The sequence below is a fragment of the Pyxicephalus adspersus genome, chromosome 2 (genome assembly GCF_032062135.1).
Source record: "Pyxicephalus adspersus chromosome 2, UCB_Pads_2.0, whole genome shotgun sequence".
Lineage (NCBI taxonomy): Eukaryota > Metazoa > Chordata > Amphibia > Anura > Pyxicephalidae > Pyxicephalus > Pyxicephalus adspersus.
Window position 1 is genome coordinate 13,184,735 of NC_092859.1, and position 16,366 is coordinate 13,201,100.

Below are 16,366 nucleotides of genomic sequence, written 5' to 3' on the forward strand. Positions count from 1 at the left end.
AGTTAGTGAAGATTCAACTGCTGCTAAAGGAATTCTCAACTGTTGGAAGACCTTGTCCAGGTGCACAAGTTGTTACTCTGCTCTGCCACTGATTAGGTGCAAGGATATCTCTATGTAAGTTCCTGTAGAAGAAACTTCAACAGATGTAATGTTTTCCCAGTACTGTGCCAAGCACCAAGAAATTTGAAAGAAAAAAAAAACTATGCACTCCTACCCCCAAACTTAACCTGTTTTTAGATGCAGTGCAAATTACCAATGAAGCAAATAAAATAATACTATACAATGAAGTGCTGTATTTTATAAACATCCGTGAAAAAATATCTTTCAAGTAAGTATCAATTATCCAAAAGAAGTTCTGAAAAATTCAGCAGAAAATTTCTGGAAATTAGCATTCTGTAGAATGAATTTAGCAATGGTTGTTTACCTAATCTCTGTATAATAAACCAACTTTAAGTCACTTTGTTAGCTTGTTCATGTTTCATCATTAAATACTTCTACAAAGCTGTTTAAGATGCATTATGTTTATCTTTTAACTCTAAAATAGGAAACCGCCCAACGTGGGGCTCGAACCCACGACCCTGAGATTAAGAGTCTCATGCTCTACCGACTGAGCTAGCCGGGCAGATGTTTGAATGTGAGTGATTGTGGTTACTAGAGAGAGAAAGAATGTGTGCAATGAAGAATTAAGAAAGGAATGTTGCACAGCACAGCCACCAGGGGGGACTGAATTGGACGTTTATCTGTGCTAATTTTAAAGGAAGGGAATATTATGGATTTCACAAAGTTTTTTGCATTTAAATTAATTGTACAACCAGGCAATATGCTTTATAGAACCTTGGTGTATTTTGTAGATAAATATTAGTTATTAATATTTTAAGGTAATTATAACTTATTAGTGTTAGAGCACTTTTGGGAGTATATTTGACATGACTATAGACTTTGTAAAGTGCTGCAATATATCACATATCTGCATCAGCACTATATAAATACTGTGTAATAATAATACAAATTTTATTTTCTGTACAATAGAGGTGGATTATGTCTGACTGGAGTGAGAAGCTGGGTGTCCTACATACCTTATGTGAAACATTATAGCATTCTGCCTCAAAATTAATAAGCAGACTGCATTTGCATTCAGAGTGTCCTAGGTATCCTAATGTGTAATGATGAGCCTCCTTGACTAAAGGAATTGAAATCCAATACACCAGAGGGGCAAGCTAATCAGGCTTGTGACAATATAGAATATATTGTATTTTAAAAGGAGGAGGCCATTGTGCCCCTAAAATGTCTTTTGGACTTCATCCAGTAAACCATTCTTTTCTACTGGAACATAAGTGTGCTGGCTTTTTCTGCTTTCTAGAAATGAAACCTGACATTTTGATGATACTGTTGGTAATTGGAAATCTGGGCACAAATCTCTAACATTTGGAACTGGTCCTGGATTTTAGTGAGACATCACAACCTGAAACCTTATAACTAATCAAATTTTAATTATTGTGGAATCTCTGTTCACAGAGGGTTCGGCTTCATTTTTAGAGAGGGTATAGAAACTATACCCAGTTTCTAGAGGTATTCATGTTTTTATTATAATGAAGATGGTCCTGATTATTTCCATTATGACTGTATTCCACCCTTCTCCCAGTTTATAATAAGTTACTTTATGACTGTCTTAAATGGATAGTTTTTTTTTTTCCTTAATTTGTAGCCAAGTCACTTGCTTAGGTATACTTTGATAATTGATTTTAACACTTTCAATTCAATTCAATGACCTGACTTTACACAAACTTTCAAATCTGCGTGCTTAATCCAAGTCAATAACTAAGGCTTAGTACACACGTCAGATGATTCTCATCTGATAATTGCCTCAGGGCTAGTATCGGACGAGAATCTTGCATGTGTACAGTGTTCATCCAACATCGTTCATGGATCCGTCCTGGTGGATCCACGAATGCCAAACAATTGTAACTCAGGTGAAGGGAAGAGAGCAGCGGGGTGCTGATCCGTCATTCTGCCCCCTCCCCTTTCCATAAAGCAGAGCGATGCTGTATGTACAGCATTTGTTCAGTTTTTTGTTGTTGGAAAGAATCTTGAAAGATCCTTTCCAATGACAAATATTGAACGTGTGTACGTAGCTAAGGCTGAGTTTAGAAGGCAGTCCAATGAACACAGGCCAACCATCTTCAGGGCAGGAAATTTAACAAGTATTACATTGCCAAATTAGCAATTTCTATGTAAATTGGACAGGGGAAGTGTTTAAAGGGGGGCCTTCCTAGTGCTGTTTGTCTAAAAAAAGTCAGGACTTTTTTTTTTAAATATCAATGTACTATTTTTTCTAAAACTTGTACTTAAACCTACTTTTGATACTGATGACCCATGGACTAAAGATATAGAAATCATTAGCAGGGCTTCCTTGAGATAGTTATTTCAAAGGTTCCTCTTTGGTAAAAAGTCTAGTTTAGGAGGTCCCACCACAGGTGAACTCCCATCTCTTGACTATACTAGATCCTGATGGTAATGGGTCAATGTTGTCTGCTAAAGTTATGAAATCTAGTAAACTGGAAATCATTTTGTCCCTTTCCTATTGACATTTAACATTGGTTACCTCCACCTAGACACCTTCGAGAAATCTCCTGGCTGCTTAAGAAGTAAATGTTCCTAAATTTTGTTTCAGAGAATGACTAGCTCTCAATATAAAATTTCTTCACTTTTCAACATACATATTGTCTTATTAGAAATAACTCTGATAAAACCTAACAATGTGTTGTTCTTGGACAAATTGTGCTCCAAGGTCCCATAGTGTCTATTATGTCCTTTGTCTCCAGGCTTTTTCTATTCAGATGGGTTTCTGCCCCTTCTCCACCCTTAGTTTTATTTACAGCCCTGAACTGTTGACATTGTATTGATTTCAGTCTGGTACATTTATCCATATTTATTTCCTATTCATCTGAATTTCTCACCTTACAGTCTGGGCTTGTCTGCTTTTGCAGGACTGTTTGGTAACCACAAAAGTTCACCTCCTGTTAAAACACAGCTATTCAATTGTAAATGAAACCTGTGTCTGTCCTTTATTCCCCTTTATTTGAAAATTATGTAACTTTGTAACCTAATATTTTTGCTGGATGCCATATGCAGAATATATGAGGATTGTATAACTATAAATAATTGCATACAAAACTAGAGGTCAAAGGAAAAGTGTGCCACTACTAAAAAAGTCACTACTAAAAAAATATTGGAGAAGTTATCTATATAATCGATTTTACACAGAAAATGATATATGGGCATTTAGTATTTATATTGTATTTTTTTTCACAGACTTCAATGTGTCAAATTCAGAGAGAAAAAAAATATGCAGCCTTTGTAATGCAATATTGCAATTCAATTTGTTTTTTCATTTGAGCTCAGGTTAGGTAGATTGTTGCACACACTTATAAAATATCCTAATCAGTTTTTCTGTATTGAAATGGTCAGAAATTCTATCAGTTGTAATCGATCTATGACCCTAACTTACCATGTGTCTGATATCTGGAGATATTATTTACCTTTGAACTCTGATTTAGCCTCACATTAGTTCTTTAAAGCAGACCTATCACCAAATTTTTTACTTTTTAAAAAAGTGTGGATTCTTTTTTTTCCCCTAAAAGGGGGTAAGCTCCTCCTCTTCTGTCTTTACCGCTGCGAGTCTAAATATTTAATGGGAGCCTGCTAGGATACATATGTCACGTATTCCAGGAGGCTTTGGGGTACTCCTTCTGCACATGCCCAGAAGCATGCGCAGAATGAGCTCAGTATACAAGATGTAGTATTAATTGATCCACTTTGACAAAAACATAATTATATGATTGAACGCTGAGCAGGAAAGATTTTTTTTTTTGTTATACAAAGATGGATGGGAACTGTAGGTGAATGGTATCAAGCTAGCAGTGGTGGTGTTCTGATGGTTTGTTTTAATCAGATTTTCTCTAAAATCTGTTTTATATCAAATGGATGCAATGAGTTTAGTTGATTAGTATTCCCCTGATTGATTTGTTAGATCAAGCATACATGTAATAGCATATTCCTAGCTTAACTCCCCAACTGTGATTTAACTTTTCACTCTATCCAGAGCAAATTAGGTTTAGATGAAGGTTTGAAGTGCTTTTTACACTCAGTATTCACTGAATGGTTCCACCATAGAACACATATCATAACCTTCCTTTGTTTTCTCTAAAGTAACTCTTAAGCTTTATCACTCTCATTAAGTAGATTCCTCACTCAGCAGGTAATACTGCAAACAATGGTGACTCACTCATTATGCTATCCTTGTGTAATACATTGTGTCACCAGGATGGCCGAGTGGTTAAGGCGTTGGACTTAAGATCCAATGGATGTATATCCGCGTGGGTTCGAACCCCACTCCTGGTATCTTATATTGGAGGATTTTTAACCCAAAAACTATGCATATTAAAATAAAAAAAAACAAAGAAATATGCTAATTCTTGTAAATATGGCACCCTTCTTGTATTTCGTACTGGGAGACTGAATGCTTTGAAACATGACAAGAGCATAAAGTCCTTTTTTAGAGACTTTCAATCTGAATCCAGCTGCCTTCAGTTATAGGAAACTCAGATTTAAGTAAAACATTAGGCACAGGTAGAGAAAATATGGCACTGGGCACTTTTTTGGGGTGCGAGGTCCCATGGGCTAGAATCCTGGGCCCAGCTTACCCAGTGACTAACTGGCCAGGAAGAAGCATGCAGCCAGTGAGAAGATTTCCTGCACTACATATTTGTTTCAGGTCCAATACATACTAGGTAATAAAGTGGGAAAAATGGCAGAGGTTAAGTATTTTTAGGGAACTGATTGATAATATTTTTAACTAGTATTTATATAGCACCAACATATTACGCAGCACTTAACAAAGTCCATACCCTGTTCCCCCGATTATAAGGCACTGTCTTATATTTTTTGAAATGCCAAAATATGCCCTAGGTCTTATTTTCAGGGGGATGTCTTATTTTTACATGAAGAAGACTACAGTACACATTTATTGTTGAAAATCACTCATGTGCCATTGATATTCCCCTTCTGATCACTCATGTGCCATTCATATTCCCCTTCTGATCACTCATGTGCCATTCATATTCCCCTTCTGATCACTCATGTGCCGTTCATACCGTATTCCCCTTCTGATCACTCATGTGCCATTCATATTCCCCTTCTGATCACTCATGTGCCGTTCATATTCTCTTTTTGATCACTCTATGGCATTGACTGTCCCCTTCTGATCACTCTATGCCATTGATTGTCCCCTTCTGTTCACTGACTTACCTTTTTTTCTACTGTACGGCCGGGTAACTCCGTTAGGGCAGGGATCAGCAGCTTGCTTCCTGGTGCAGAATCGCAGGGGCGCGTGTGCCGGCTTGTTACTTTCAGTTTCGCTCTGCACTGCAGCCAGCATCGAGGAGACACACACAGGATCGGGTATCGGAGGATGTCTTATTCACGGGTGAGTGCCTTTTTTTAATTATTTTATCAAAAATCGGGGGTGGCTTATTTAATGGGGATGCCTTATAATCCGGGAAACACGGTAGTCATGTCGCTAGCTGTATGCCTGTCAAACATGAAAACAAGCTCAGTTGCTGCCTAGTCTGTGCACATTTTCCCTTCCTGTCCTACTGGCTGTCATCACACAGCAGCTCAGTCCAGGCTTTGTGCAGAAAGAGCTGTCAGTGACTCTGGGCAGCCTGACAAGCTGTGCATAGAATTGAGATGTATAAATGTGTATCTTTTCCTAATTTTGTATCTTTCTTCTTCAGAAACTCCAAACCAGCAGTCTCCAACCTTTTTGATCTCGACCACCAAAATTACCAACTCCTGACTGTGCATGTGCCGTGTCAATCAAAGTGGAGGAACCTCTCCCATAGTGACATTGTAACGCCATAACCCCGCTCACTCTGCCATCGCAGATCTAAGCCTGCGATGGGAGAGTGGGTGGGTTGTATCGTGAAACACAGCCCACCCACTTCCCTAAGCCAGGGATTTGTACGGGGGACGTGGTCTGCAGCTCTGGCTGGTGCGTTTCCCTGGGGGGGCTTTGTCCTGACTCCACTCAGGGGTGCACCGACCAGAGCCACAAACCCCCAAAATCTTCTCGCAGACCACCTGTTGGTGACCACTGCTCTAAACTAGGGGTGTCAGAGTCAAATACACAGAGGGTCAAAATTGAAAACTTTAGAGAAAGTCAGGGCCAACCTTGAAATTTATTGAAAAAATTGAGGACATTTTTCCTTCTCATTAGATAGAAACCCTTTTCATATGGAAACAAAGAGGTTTTGATTCACATTCAGTCTGGAACAAGCTTATAATAGAGAAAGAGGCATAATTTTTTTTTTAATTTATTTTAGAAAAAATCTCATGCCTCTTTCTCTATTTGTAGCCTTCTGAGTTAAATTTCAATGGTAACCTTTTTGCACAGGCTAACAATAATAACAATATTCTTCTATGAAAATCTCACCATTCAAGTCCATGCCTTGGAGTAGCAAGTACAACTGAGGGGGAGTGCTGGAAATGCCAGATGTGGCCAATTCTGAGCCGCAAAAACTCCCTCTTTATTGAAATAGCACCACTACTAAAATTCCCGGCATTATTTGCATCTATAAAACAGTCCAATGCGGGGCCACGCATAGGCAGAGAGCCACCTGGTCTATAGACGCAAGTGATGCCAGTTCATATTTAGGATTTCTTTGGGGGTCAAAAAAAAAGGATGTTGGGGCCAGAGTTTGACACCCCTGCTCTAAACAGAGCTGACAGGGTGCAGGGTCACTGAAAATTCATTAAAGTTTAGATAGTTTATCCTTTGTTACTACAGCTGAGCCCTGATGTACCAGGATTTAGGTTTGCTATACAAGGTCAGACTGAGACCAATGGGAGAAACAAGCAAACCTGCAGATCATCTAGTTGTTCACACCTTTCCACTCTCTCAGCGCTTCTATTGCCTTGCTGGTTAAAGCGGAAGTAAACCTGCTTTAACCCAAAATCACATTTACCTTCTACGCGCAGAGCAGTCTGTCCGTCGGGAGGTTTCTACCACTGGGTCCTGCGTTGTCCCGCATCGTCCCAGTATCTGTCTTGGGCCCAGCGCAGGGGAGTGCCAGGTGCCGCCATTTCTTCCTCTCTTCTTCCTGGTATTTTTTTCTACATTACCCCATCTCGCACAGTTCAGACAGGAAATTGGGTGAAGTAGATTGGGAAAAAAATTGCCGATCTCACTGCGCATGTGTGAGATCAGCAATTTTTTCTCTATTGATAAAAGGAGATGCTTGGGCATGCACAGAAGGAGCAGCCAAGAGCTTCCTGTGATGCGTGATGTAGGTATTCCGGGAGGCCCTGCACTTCCATTCATTCTTGATCACCTAGGTCAGGGGTCTGCAACCTGCGGTTCTTCAGCCTCCTTGTTGTGGCTCCCTTCGGCTGCCGCGGGGAGATCTCTGATGGGGGATCCCCTTCCTCCCAAGACACTGCGGAGGAGGGGGATTCCCTATCCGGTGTTCTAATGAAAAAAATCTACCAGTGAAATAAATCTACCACGGGGCGTGTACAAATGGGTGTGTACAATGACATCCCCCTCCTTTGAACCCCAATTCCTCTGGAATGGGGAGATGTACAAAACCAAAAATGTAAGTGCAAGTGGGGGACACCTGTGACTAACACCCCCTAAAATTTAATTGTTAGGCTATCATCAGAACATAAAGAACTCTGCCCATCAAAAAATCTACCGTTACACGTTGCTTGAGGCACCTGAACCCCAATTTCTCTGGAACAGGAAGGGGGTACAGGTGAACAAAATTAGAGGTGCAAGTGGGGGACACCTGTGGCTAACACCTCCTAAAAACTCCACCCATCAAAAAACCCCTACCCTACCCAAAGTCTACGCCATGTCTGTGAGTGGTTTGATATGTATTATACACTGACAGCGTCGGATGGACGCAGGTGTTGGGATAGATTAAATCCCATGCATTACAACATGTTAGCCTGGCCAATCAGGAACCCAGGAATAAGGTCAGCTGCGAGTGGAAGGTCCGTTGCTCATTAGCCATACCATCTGAATGCACCTGGCTCTCTTGATGACTAGCCTGGTCCACCTTTGCACCTGGCTTCCTAGCTGGTTTAGCTCACACCCTACATTTACACTTGTTAACCAGGAAGGTGCCAAGTACAAATGAAGCCTGACCCTCTATTTGCACCTGTCTCCTTTTCTGGCTAATCCAGACCACTTGCACCTGTCTGCCTTGCTTGCTTTGCCAAAACCCACCATTTGAACTAGCGGTGAATTTGAACACAAAATTCTGACTCAGATTGAATCTGGTTGGATCAGTCAAGAAATCAGAGCCCAGACTAACTTAGCTTTACTATAACTATCAGTGACTTGGATTGCGCAAATTCCAAACAAGCTGTACCTCCAGCTTCCCACCATATCAAATAGGGTAAAGCATCATCACAAGCATTGCTTTGTGTCTGATATATCATACAGAGGGGCAGAAGCCCAAAACTGGAACCATTCATAGACACTTCACCAATGAGTGTCCCACTTTTCCCTGCTTTACTATACCAGGAGACCTAGAGAAACACTTTTCTTAGTATATCAGCCAGCAATATTTTCATTGAAAAGAATATATAAATGGAGCTACTGCCATTGACATTTTATGCCCAGAGTTTGACTTTAAAGCAAAAAGTGCATTTTACAAAATTACTTTCAAACACTTGCCTTATCAGTGAAGCACACAACATGTTCTCAAGAACCTATGACAGACCTAAAGGATACACTTTTAACAGTGTACACAAAAAAAAAATATTTCTATCGCTACATTGATGACATTTTAATCATTTGGCCAAAAGAAGAAAATAAATTCCATTCAGGTTTAATTGCGTTCACCTTCAATCAAACTAAAAATGGACTCCAGACAAATCTTTGAATTTATTAGATACCACCTTATTCATCAAGAATACCAGACTTCACAACTCATTTTACAGGAAACCACCTAACCACTGATCAGCTATCCCCACAGTTCTAGCTTCCACCAAATGAGCCATCAGACCCAACCAGGCCAATAGAAACCAATGCATATGTTCTGACATGGAAAAAAAAAATAAACATTGCTGAATACTACTAGAATCTTTTAACAAGGAAGGATACAATAATAATACAAATCAACACAACCATAAATACTGCCTTGAAGGTGAAAAGAGAAGATCTCTAACAACACAAGGAGAAAAAGACAGCCATAAACTCTTAGGCTGTGCACACAAGTCAAGTCATTGTTGAAAGAGATGAACATTCATGCTTGTCTCTGGTGAAAATCTGACTTGTGCGGCATTCATCTGTCACTAGAAATGATCATGAAGAATTGTTTTTGGCTACTTTGATCTTAAATGTATAAATAACCTTAGTTACAACATATTGTATAAACCAGAAAGATATTAAAAGAGCTGAAACCCATAAAGGGTGAAACACTGAGAGCAATTATCCAACAGCCACTGATGCTGGCCTTTAGGTAGCCATGCAACCACAAATCAAATTAAAAAGCAGGAAATTTTTGGATTACAGAGATGCAAATAAGGGAACAAAACCTTGCAAAAATAAAAGCAGCCACATCAATCTAATAACTCACAAAAATCAAAGCTTCAACATTATTGGATCATACAGCTACACATCCAATAGTATAATACCAGCTAATAATACCAGCTCCAATGCAACAAACGCAATCAGGGATTTTACATAGGACAGAAAAACTGTCAAGAAAAATCTAATCAGACTCACCATAAAGGACACCATAAAGAATATAATTTCTGCACACCCGTGGGACATTACTTCCCACAATGTGACCACTCTATATAAAACATGAATGTTTTAGTTTTCAAAATGAAGCTTGGCAACCAACCAACCCAAAAAGAATATGAACTGGTAGGTAAGTATGTTACAACCTGCCTGATTACAAAGTTTCTTTGTGGAATTATAGTTCTGCACCAACACTTGCATTATCACTAAGGGTCACAAGATGTCCTCAGGCACCAAACAGAAAACCTTCTCAGTATTTTGCATTGTGGATGATCTGGCCATGACAAACTCCATGCCCTGATAAAAAGGCATTTGGGTATTTACTTATTTCTTTTCCTCTTTAACAGTCAGGGCTTGTTCAGACTCTCTATGGTGAATTGTGGTTTTGATTGCTTCCAGGCACATTGTAGAGTAACTAAAAGGAAGTGATTAGAATAGCATAAAGCATCTCAATATATACACCACTGTTTACCATAATCAAATGTCTGCTTTTTTATGAAACAAAAAAAGTGTTTTCAACTTTTTTATTCAAAGATAAACAGAGTTTTGGGGCAGTTGAGGATGGGTTAACAGCAGCGAACTGTTACGTAAGAAAAATGTAAACCATGTGCAGGAAGAACTTAACAGCCCATTCACACATATGTGTTATTGCATTTCCGCTAATCTTCACCAACCTGTCATATTCATGCATTCAGCATTAGATTCACATCACTGCTTCAGACTGGCTTTCTGATAATGACAATGGTGTACCAATTTAATGTGTTATGGCTTGGCTGCTTATAGTCTCCACTGGGGTCCCATGTGATAGGGTGACAATGCATGGGCACAAATGGGGGGCAGTTGTCATCCAATAGCAGGAAGTGCCTGCACAAGGCCCATCATTACAGTATAAGCAGGGTGTCTTTTAATAAAAAGCTGCAAATAAAACAAAACATTTAAAATTACACCAGCAAGTCAAATCTTACACGATAATTTTGTTATTAAAGTTTAACGTAACAGTTCACCCTTTTTAGAAAACATACACCATGGAACAAATTAACCTAAATACAGCCCAAAAAATTTTGTTTCAGCCCTCTGCCTAAAACGTGTACGTTTTTAAAAGGAGCCTCCTCCTTCACAAGCCACATGGTGGATCAAAACTTAAAACACCCATCAGCCTCCTACTCTTGGCAGTCGTAAATACTGTCAAGAATGTAGAAGTCTCTGGCACAGTTGTGCTGGCAAGAGATGTGATATGTTAAACCATAGATAATAAACTTGGTTCATAGCTGATTTCACTCCATGCTACTTTATATTTGCACTAACAGTTATTGTTTTTGGACAGGCTTGTACTGAAAAATGAACTGTTAGTGCAAATAAAAAAAAAAATCATGGACAGTACTCAGCTGTGTTCTTGCTAACACTCCATCATGGCTATAATTACCTTAAGAGACCAGACTGCTCATTTCAACTGAGATCTTCCAATAAAATTACATGTACATGTAACATTGTTTAGACACATTCTTTACCCTGAGACTGCTGTTGGGTGCAGCCATCTTGAATGTGATGCCAGCAGACTCAGAGCTCTTTAATTGTCCTTTTCTATCTTTCCCTGGCAGATGCCGATAAGATTGTAGGAAAGTAAATGGAGAAGTGGAGGAACTGGGCCAGCAGAGAAAATAATTACATACTGCAGGAAGAGGGAGGAATAGGATGTGCAAGTAGGGAGTGAACTCTAGGGAATGAACTCTTCTTGGAATAGTTACTTTATCTAGTAAGTTCAAAAGCATATATATATATATATATATAAGGAAATACACTAAATGTAAACATTTAAAATACTTGATTTTTTGTGCCATTACTTGCTTTTTTATTGAGGGTAAAAACTACTATACTAATAAAGAAAATAGGAAAAAGCTCAGCTACAGTACTAATAACAATCAAAGACGAGAAGTCTCAAAGCTACAAGTAACACTTTACAATGTGGGGTGATTGCAAGGTGGATTCATTACCAATAGAAAACAAATGCCCACTAACAGGCTGTGTTTGCAGATGACACCAAACTATGTAATGGAATTAAAGAGGAACTAAACTGAAAAGTGCCTAAAACAAAAAAAAAAAAAAATACACTTACCTTCAATCCCAAAGCGCAGTCGATCGGTCTGGAGGTGTCTTCCATCGGGTTTCGCGTCACCCTGGTATCCGTCTCCGAGCTGGCATGCCGGGCATCGCCATCTTTGCCGCTTCTTGCTGGTTCTTCTTCCTACATCACCCGACCCAGGTGTGAGATCAAGTGACATAGGTTGGAAAAAATGCTTGCCTATCTCACTGCGCATGCATGATATTGGCAATTTTTTCTCTTTTCACCAAAAGGCTCCTTCTGCGCATGTCCGAGCACCTAAGAGCCTCCCGGGATGCGTGACGTTGGTATCCCGGGAGGCTTTGCACTCCCATTCATTCTCAATCGCCTTAAAAAAAACGGTGTTGCACTTAAACCTAAACCAACAGAATTTTTACTAAACATAAAAGGCTGAGTTTAGGTATGATTTAAGTACAGGATGTCTATAATCTACAAGCAGACCTGGATGTACTGTTTGATTGGGCAGCCAAGTGGCAAATGACATGTATTATCAATAAATGTAAAGTTATGCACTTGGGGGCTAACAACATGCATGTCTATTAGGAATACATTTGGGGGAGTCAAAATAGAAAAGGAGTCCTGGTAGATCATAGACTTAATAAAAGCATGCAATGCCAAGCTGCAATATCTAAAGCTGCAAAGTACTTAAAAAATAAAAGAGGAATAGACTGCAGAGATGGAGACATAATCCTGTCCCTGTACAAAGCATTGGTCATACCACATCTGGAATATGCAGTCCAGTTTTGGGCACCAGTTCACAAAAAGGACATTGTGGAATTGTGCAGATAAAGGCAACTAATCTAAACTGAATCTAAACTAAAAAAAATGGAGGAGCTCAGCTATGAGGAGAGATTAGCTGAACTGAATCTATTTTCCCTTGAGAATAGACATTTAAGGGGGGATATGTTCATCCTGTAAAAATATATAAACTGTCCATATACAGAACTCTCGATTATTCACTTTGAGATCATTACAAAGGACAAGAGGACACTCTTAGCGTCTGTAGAAAAAGAAGTTTAAGCTCCAGGTAAGGAAGGGATTCTTCACTGTAAGGTCTGTGAAAATGTGGAATCGGCTCCCTCAGGAAGTAGTTTCAACAACTACTATAGATTGCTTTAAAAAAAACTGGATGATTTCTAGAAGCAAAGAATATAACTGGGGATTAAACCTTTAAAGTAAAGATAACAGAGACTGTTGACCGGGGGAACATCAGATTGCCTCATGGGATCAGGAAGGAATTTTTTTTCCCTGTTGGAGCAAATTGAACCTGGGGTTTTTTTTGCCTTCCTCAGGATCAGCCAAGTCAAAAGGTTTTTTTTATATTTCTTTTTTTAGAGGACAAAAAAACAATGGGAACAAAACATTTTTTAACATACCTATAACAAAGTCAAAAGTTCAGCATACATATAAAAAGAGTGTTAGATTACTATAATTTACCAAAGCAGTGAAGTGGGAGACAGTCTAGGCTCTCCAGGTTGGTTAAGTCTATAAGGTTTTTATCTAGGATATCTTTATTTCCCTAGTGGTTGAACATGATGGACTTATGTCTTTTTTTTACCTAACTGACTATATAACCATGTAAGCTAAAAGAGGTGCTCTGGGGTAGGCCGGTGGGTCAACTACTGAATGAGAGGTGAAGCACTTATCAATCTTTATAGATACTACGTAGTATATTTTGGAAACATTTGTGGTCGTGATTTTGTGCATGCATCAAAGGTTTGATAAAACTTTCCTATGTTTCAAAAAGCAAATCTGTTTTAGTGTCTTTATTCAAGGTCTTAAATCAAACCCAAAGGGGTCATAAAACAAAACCCAAACTTTATTATGATGTCTACTTGTTTGAAAAAAGGACAGTAAGGTATGACTTTGTTGTGATGCTGACGAAACACTAGTTTCAGTTCATGTCTCTGAGTCCATGTTGCCAGGATGTGGTTTTTAAATCTCTGGTACATATTATTCACAAACCAGCAAACTGTAGAACGAAATGAATTTTGGAGCCCAATAACAGCTCCTGTTGAGTTAGAGACATTAGTTTGTGTTTTAAATTCCAATAGCTCAAATGCAGCCACCAATGAAAAAAAAAATTCAAGGTTAGACAATCAGCAGCAGAATGTTTAATTACATTGCCTGTGGCTACAATACAGATTACAAGGCATTATAAGGAATGTTTCTTTTTACTATTGGATTGCTATGAGAGATAAGCAGTAATACACATACATAGGCATAGGATATGAGTTCTTTTTACAGCAATGACGTGCCGAGCAGTGCAAACGGAAAGCTTGTAATATCCCTAGAATCATTTGTCTGCTACACTGCACAGACATGCTGGATAGTTGGACTCCACCACCAGGACATTTGATTTCTAGCTTTAATAACAGGAATAGAAACTTATTTATATATAGAAGATAACAAAATACACAACATATATGGTATGTGCATTGTTTCTGTCCTCAGTCAGGTCGCTTGATAGATGTATAGCCAGGTGCTACAACAGGTTTGATTCATTCCTGGTTCTAAAAATGGTTCCAGTTCTCCAAACCAGGTTTGAGTCAAACACGAACATTGCTAACTGCTTGGTTCTGCACCTGAGAACTACCAGTCAATGGGAACCCTGCCAGATATTTGTCTTAACAATAGGCTCAATGGTAATGGTTCTGTAGTAAGGTGCACAGTGGGCAGCATTCATCTGCCTAATTGTTGGAAAAGTTTGTGAAAATAATGAACAAGTTCAAGACGAACCCATGGTGGAAACTTTTCCCCACTGATCAGTCTGAATAACTTAGATACAATTTGGAGACATTTGGGCTGATTTATAAAAGCTCTCCAGGTCTGGAGAGAATATACTCTCATCAGTGAAAGTCCAGCAAACCTGGAATGGATTTCTTCAAAGTTATTTGCTATTTGCTAGCAAATGTTTTGAACCCTGGACCAAATCTATTACAGGTTTGCTGGATCACCCAGCTTCACTGATGAAAGTTTATTCTTTCCAGCCTTGGAGAGCTTTTTTAAATCAGGCCCAGTGAGAGGTCACAGCCAGTGGTCATATACACAAGCTGGCAGATAAACTATAGACTAGAACAATAATATGGCAACAGGATACCCATGCAGAGACACATGACAGACACCGGGAAACAGGCTTCCTGCGGACTCTATATCTCCAAAGGGAAAAGAACAAAGGGTTCGATGACAATACAACTTCAAAACTACACAATACCAGTGTGTTCAGTTATTTCATTGCTGTTGTGAAAACTGAATATTTGTAGTAAACGATTTGAAACTCAAAGGCTAAAAAATTTTTGGGGAGTGTAATTAGAGATCATTAAAAAATTGTATATAGAGAATTTTAAGGTATCGTAAATAGACTGACAAATGTAAAGGGGACCTGAGGCTGCTGTTGGCTGCATTTGGAGATATGTGGTAACCATGAGCATCAAATTTGATGAACTTTATGAACAAGGTATGATTCACACTGGCTGGAAGGATCTCATTATCTTTCTGTGATATGAATTATTTATGAGGGCAGGACGCTCGTCTAGAAATGTAAATGATATATAATACTTCCAACCAGTAAATGCCTTAACCTGATCTCTGTGCACAGTCTTTAAACACATTATAGGGACCAGCCGTGTCCAAAACATGTATTATCCAGATACAGAAAAGCTGTAAGTATTAAGTCCTAACTTACCCTGCATCTAAATAGAAAAAAACGATAAGATATACAGATTGGTTAGGAGTTCCAAGACAAGGATGCTTCCTAGGTACTCTTCTGTGTTTAGTAATGCCATTTGATGTATTATGCTGATCTAAGCAATGGGGACAGTGAGTCCTTACATAGCTCTTCTAGTTTTTACACCAACTTGCCATGCTTTATGGTCAACCTAATACTCAATAATAAGCCTTGTATTGAAAGTGTTCTTGTCCCTGATGAGTGCTGCCCCCAGATCTTGTCACCGCACATTCTCTTCTCTATGTCTGCTAGAAGATATAGGTTAGCTGAGTTAGCTGAGCCGACATTTCATCTGTCAGAGTTTTTGGTTCATTTTTGTTCATGAACAATGAGGAGACCACATGGAAGACCTTGATAAATAGAAGAACGATGGGGTTATTCCTCAACAAATTGGATTATAAAACAGTAAATTGCAATATCCCTCATAAGTAGCACAAAGAACAGAAGAGGAAAACAGGGAAAAGTAGGGAATTCCTGGCAGGTGTCAATAAAATATATATGACCTTTATTAAATCTTAGTAGAAATATATTTACAAAAATAGATAAAAAGCACATTAAATGGTCATCTTTGGCAACACACCATCAACTAACAAAAGTCAGCTATCCAGAAAAATGTCATTACCCCGATGCGTTTCGTGAAAGAAAGCGCTTCCTCAGGGGATAGATAGCAGTGTAGCAGTGTAACACCAAGTACTTATTGAGCATA

At 39.0% G+C, this 16,366-nt stretch overlaps 2 non-coding genes across 2 annotated transcripts; one reads left to right on the forward strand and one right to left on the reverse strand.

Annotated features, from left to right (window-relative positions):
* Window positions 1-549: 549 nt before the first annotated feature.
* Window positions 550-622, reverse strand: TRNAK-CUU (transfer RNA lysine (anticodon CUU)). Its single transcript has one exon. It is a non-coding gene; the product is annotated as a tRNA-Lys (tRNA).
* Window positions 623-4,318: 3,696 nt separating this feature from the next.
* TRNAL-UAA (transfer RNA leucine (anticodon UAA)) lies at window positions 4,319-4,401 on the forward strand. Its single transcript has one exon. It is a non-coding gene; the product is annotated as a tRNA-Leu (tRNA).
* Window positions 4,402-16,366: the final 11,965 nt, after the last annotated feature.